This window comes from Octopus sinensis, linkage group LG8, assembly GCF_006345805.1.
Source record: "Octopus sinensis linkage group LG8, ASM634580v1, whole genome shotgun sequence".
Lineage (NCBI taxonomy): Eukaryota > Metazoa > Mollusca > Cephalopoda > Octopoda > Octopodidae > Octopus > Octopus sinensis.
In genome coordinates this window covers 73,083,765-73,090,485 of record NC_043004.1, presented here as the reverse complement: position 1 = coordinate 73,090,485, position 6,721 = coordinate 73,083,765, and positions in this window count along the sequence as shown.

Genomic DNA, 6,721 nt, shown 5'->3' with positions numbered 1-6,721 from the left:
ATGGTTCATATTTGGCTGATTAAAAATCCAATGGCAAGTATTTATTGACCTTTTTCTTTCCTTTAAAAATCAGCTCGAACTTTCCGGACAACCCAATAGTATTACATTATCCAATATATGCGTGTTTTTCTCTTTTGGAAGACGGCAGGGTCTTATTTGAGTCGAACCATTAATTAACGACAATCCCATCTTATTTTCAGAAGATGGTAGTACGGTCTGATTTGAGAGACGGTTTTGCCTGCTACTTTTGTCAAATTTAGAGGCCCTCACGCTGGTTCCTGCGGCATAATGCAGTGTAGATTGGTGCGCGTTAGTGCGTTGTGCAGTCAGGTGCAATATGACATAGTATTATGTTATATGGTTGTTATTGGTGTTAAGTCTTAGGTTGTCTCTGATAGAGAAGATCTTTGATCTAAGGCAGGGATGGGCAAAATTTCGTCAACTGGGGGTCGCATTGTACCATTTCCAAGTGGAAGAGGGCCACACGATAAATCACATATGCATTAAATATTATTTGCCCAGTTTACACTGAATTTTTTGCAGTTCTTAATTTTATATGTCTTAGTGTGAAAGTTTACATTAAGCTGACATCACTTTCACTATTTCCTAACGATAATAATGATGATTACTAGTTTAAATAAATTATAGTTTAAAATATTGAGGTAGAAAAAAAGAAAGAAAATTCATTGATATTTTATTGAAGAACAAATTTTACTATCTATATCAATGAGATTTTTACACATTCACATTCTCTACCATATTTTCAATATTAGGTAGAATTTGAGATGTCACTTCTCTTAGGTTATGCTGCAAATCAGTAATCTAGAAACTCGCCGAGGGCCGCACAACAACATGTTGAGGACTGCATGCGGCGCGCGGGCTGCAGTTTGCACATGCATGATCTAAAGTGTTCTAGCCGTGATTAGCCCATTTCATTTAAGGAAAATTGTTTCTAGGACTATATCGTCTTGTATTATGAAAATGAGTAAATGTTTGTGTGTGATTTGAGAGAGATCAATCTTGTTAAATGATTTCACATTGTCAAATGTGCACTTATTCACCCTTTTAAGATGGTGAATTTCAGATTGAATGATCATGGGTTGTTATATCTAGAAGGTCGTACGATAGGATTCCCCTCGTTGGATCAAGACTTCCTCCTATGACTGGTAAATCTGTTGTGGCTTTCTTTATCATTGTTGTGGAGATAAATAACCTATGTACCGTATGGTAGTAAGGCGATTACTTATTTAAATTCTCTTTATTTCTTTATCGATCAGACTATCAGCTGTCCCCATTCATTCTTAATACAATGCATTATACAATGTGCTTGTATCCTTCCCTTGTTTATACCCTTCTCTTACAATTAAACCCTAATTGTTTGCCTATGTCATCTTTACATCGTCTTGGCGATTTTCTTGATAGTCTCTTACAATCTCTCGTATAGCACTCGACAACTGCACGAGTCGCCTTGTTGTTTATGAACCTTGTGACGTGCCTGGGACAGTTAAACTTGTGTTTTCGGCATCCGTGGTTACATCGTTCACCCCATTCTGTTCTCGAATTACCTCGTATCGGATATGCTCCCAATTGATATTCATTGCATGGATCATATATGGTTCTCTGTGCGTTGTAGCCATTCTGTTCTTTCTTTTTCGCAGCTACGTTTCATTTGTTTGTCAGAGCATAGCTGAGTCGGTACTATCGAAGACATTGACACTTACCATTTGAGAAAATGTTTAATCAAAGTAAACACCTTTCAGCTTGTTCTCACTCACACTTCATATCTCGGTCTATATTTATTATCTGTCCCAAGTAGACGTCGTTCTTCGTGTCGAAGGAAATAATTAAATCAAAGATGGAAGGACGAAAATGAGACTAGGAACTGCATAGGATGCGAGAGTAAGAGATAGCATAAGTTTTATCGAAGCAAAGAAATGACATAGAAAATCGTATCCTGCAGTTAGTCTTCACCTCCTATCGAGGGTACAAAACTTTTGTCTCTCGGGAAATCTCACATTCAAGATCAACGTGGGCACTATGAAGTGGAATAATTCTGTCAAGAACTCGAAAAAGTGCTTAGTAATACGTCTGCTTACACTGCCGTGATAGATTTCGACACAAAGGTCGGAAAGGGTTCAGTGTGAGGAACATGTTGAAAAATTTGGTTTGGAGGGGACAAATGACAGAGGAAAACTTTACGTAAAGTACAGAAAAAGATTTAAAAAGTGGTGGAAATAGCTAACTCCAAATGCTCAGCACCGAAATAAGATAGATTGCATCTTGGTCGACAAAAAATCAATTACCTTGCAAAACATCTCAGTTGTAGTAACATCATTCAAAACGATCTGTAACCATCGCTTGCTATGGGCGAAATTCGACGAGATTAGAGAGAAAAAAAAAAACACTGCACATCTGAACGAGGAACCATCCCGTCAAAGTTTTCGATGTGACGTATTTTCAAGACATTTTCAGAAAAAGGAATTTGGAGTCAGCTTGAAGAAATTGACGAAGATTATTATTCACAGACTCAGGAAATGAAAAGCTACACATGGAAATTGAGAACTGCAAAAGCCACAAGGAAGAATCTCAAAAGAAACAAGAAAAGTATTCAACGGAAGATCCGTTTGAGATTTCCGTTGTCTGCAAAGTGATGGCATCTGGAAAGGGACTTCGAGAACTATTGACGAAAGAAGCTGCTGTGAGCAGTAAAAGAGGGAGTTTAAAGAAATAAGAGAGACGATGATGCTTAACAACAAAGATGGGCTCACAGTGACCGACAAAAAGGATATGGGGGAGGTTTGTGAAATTTTACACAGCAATCTTTTTAAATCTTTAATGACCCTTGATCCTCAATCATTACAAGTATTGGTTCTGTATTAGAAACGGGTTCCTTTTGTATTGGTAAGTAATTTTCGAGATATATATTAGGCATCCTTTTTGTCTCGGGAGACAATGGAGTTGCGCATAAAATAATCCAGTCCAGTTTTTACATTTCATGTCCAAATACATCTCCTGCTGTATAAAAGTTATACAGATAAAACTTATACAAATATATATGTATTTTATGAATGCATGCGTACATACATGATACATACATGCATACCTACATACGTAATACATACATGAATGAATGCATACGTATATATTGAAATACTTGTGGGCCCGTGATTATGAATTCATTTTTATTCGATAATTTTGATGCATTTTGGTATGCAGGTAAATGTTTAAGTGAGAATCTTAAATATCTAGGATTCTCAGGTAAAGAAATTTTACAAATACAATCTGCAAGTAGAACAGAAAAAGATAGGTAAGATTTTTATTAAAAAACTTATAATTTTTTAAATCCAATTTCCACAAAAATTTTCTTTGTTAGAAACCAGCTGTTTCTTTGTAGGAAGAATTGAAATAATTATACATATACATATATGGAGACACGTGTCCACACATATAGAGATGCACATCCACACATACAAACATGGTACATAGTTGCAAAACACATACACACACACACAGATATGCACACACAAGGAGACAGGGGTGCATACATATACAAACACACGCTCACACACACACACATACATAAAAAATACACAAACACGGACATGCAAGCACATGAATATGCAGAATACACACATACATGCATATATACATATGCATACACACAGGTATACATACACACACATGCATACATACATATATATATACATACACATACATATATACGTAATGCATGCATGCATATGCACATACACACACACACACACACACTGACCCACACACATGCGCACAAACAAACAAAAAGGCACGCAGTGTAAATAACGGACAAGGTTGCAAGACGCAACGAAAATTTTAGGAAAATAAAAATAAGTGGAAATTTTACTGGTGGGTGTTAAATTATAAGGCACAAAAAGAAAATGACTCTCCCCAGGTACAACAGAATATGCTTCAACACACGAACTCACATAAAGAATCTTGCAAACCAAATTCAAAAACGATACATATATATATATATATGATGATGATGATGATGATGATGATAATAATAATAATAATAATAATAATAATAATAATAATAATAATAATAATAATAATAATAGTAGTAATAATAATAATAATATTAGGGTGTATAACTCCAAACTTACAGGGAAAAATCACTGTTTCAGTTGCATAATAGTGGTTTTATCTCTAATTTGTATTATATATATATATATATATATATATATATATATATATGCAAGCATAAAGATTCAGAACCATGCATACAAACGCACGTACGTACGCACATTCATAAATTCACATACAAGCATACGAGGTGGTATCAAAAAGTTCCCTGACTAGTTTCGTAGCGTGCCAACAGGTGGCAGCACATGGCTGCGTGCGCAGTGGGAGCTAGCAGTAACCATCATGAAGTACTATGCCGAGTAACAGCGTTGTGTTCACTTCGCAAGTTGTGAAACTTTTGTTTTTGTGATCACGTGTATGCTGTAGTCTGCGTTTTTGTTATAGAAATGAACAAAAAAACCAACGTGAAATCTTGCGTTAAACTTGGAAAGACTGCTACAGAGACATACTTCAGCAAGCTTACAGCGGCGAGGCAATGGGTCGTACACAATGCTTCGAGTAGCACGGGCACTTCAAAAGCGGAGGAACGTCCTTGGAAGACAATGCGCACGTGCATACGTGAGCACGTCCTGTACCTCTTACAAGCACTTCATGCACCTCATGCACCTCATACATGCATACATGCATACATGGTGGTGACTGCTCCGTCTTCACAGATTATTGCCGTATCCTTGTGCATCCTGGTTGTCAGTGACATTTCGGACTTTCCGTCCGTGACCTTTTCGATGGCTATCCAGTCCCGCTGCAGACTTCCATAGTTTGTAGCTTAAGTGATAGATCAAAGTTGAAACTTACTGTGCACATAGGCGTAGGAGTGGCTGTGTGGTAAGTAAGTTGCTTAAGAACCACATGGTTCCGCGTTCAGTGCCACTGCGTGGCACCTTGGGCAAATGTCTTCTTCTATAACCACGGGCCGACCAAAGCCTTGTGAGTGGATTTGATAGACGGAAACTGAAAGAAGCCCGTCGTATATATGTATATATATGTATGTGTGTGTGTGTGTGTATGTTTGTGTGTCTGTGTTTGTCCCCCCCCCCACCGCTTGACAACCGATGCTGGTGTGTTTACGTACCCGTAACTTAGCGGTACGGCAAAAGAGACCGATGGAATAAGTACTAGGCCTACAAAGAATAAGTCGCGGGGTCGATTTGCTCGACTAAAGGCGGTGCCCCAGCATGGCCACAGTCAAATGACTGAAACAAGTAAAAGAGTAAAGAGAGTTCCAGCTAGTGAGCTTTTTACACGTCATGACTCTTCTATCGCCATAGAACTTTCAGTAGATTCTGTGACATATGAGATCAATCTAAGGAGACATCCATCTATAGATCGTTGGATTACAGTGATATACCCTTGTACAACACAAGTGTCGCTCTTTGAGTCTTCATTATTACTACCTAGTGACTGGCCGAAAGGTGCATACCAACATACGTAATACATACAGGAATACATACTACATTTAAATACCTGTCAGCCCTAATTATGAACTCACCTTTATTTGATAATTTTGATGAACTTTGGTATGCTGGCAAATATTTAAGTGATGGTTTCTCTCTAATATCCTCGACCTTCATCCGAAACAAGCGATGGTGTAAAGATTTTCATAAACCGTCGGTTTCACATCAGAGAGTCCATCTTCTAGAAGATTGGTGTGACAACAGCTAGGGGTCCCTCACTACCGATGATTTTACTACACGCCCTGATACCAATCAAGGGTATTTTTGCGTCCCCGTAGCTGGGATCCTGACAGGTGCTACAACTTCGGGTCAGAGGTAACTTGGGAAAAATAGTAGCTAAGAGGTGTTCCATACTCCTCAAAACCATGGGACCCCTGAACTAGAGCTCCACTACTGGATGCAGTTTGAAATCATACCCAGGACATACATACATACATGCATGCATACATACATACATACATACATACATACATACATACATACATACATACATACATACATACATACATACGTACGTACGTACGTACGTAGAATGGTCGATGACATGTTTTTTTTAGCTAACCGAAATATAGCTAAAACTGGAACCAATTCAAAATCAATGCTGAATAACACTTATAACTGAGATTTTACAATAATCCCCGCAGTAACAACTCTACTATGCTACTGTCTGTATTTGAATGCATGAGTGCGCGTACATCTATCTATCTATCTATCTATCTATCTCTCTATGTATGTATGTATGTATGTATGTATGTATGTATGTATGTATGTATGTATGTATGCATGTATGTATCTATCTATCTGTGTACATACATATATATATATGCATGTACCTGTGTGTATGTTTATATGCATGTATGTACGTTTATATATATATATTTGTATGCATATAGATATACAAACATATGCATGTATGTGTTTATATATATATATTGTTGTTTGTTGTTTTAGCTTTCGAATGACGCCACCTAAGCGAGCAGGCCAACTGAAGAAAGAGTGAGAGAAAGAGTGGTGAAGGAGTACAGCAGGGATCACCACCCCCTGCCGGAGCCTCGTGGAGCTTATAGGTATTTTCGTTCAATAAACACACACAACGCCCGGTCTGGGAATCGAAACCGCGATCCTACGACCGCAAGTCCGCTGCC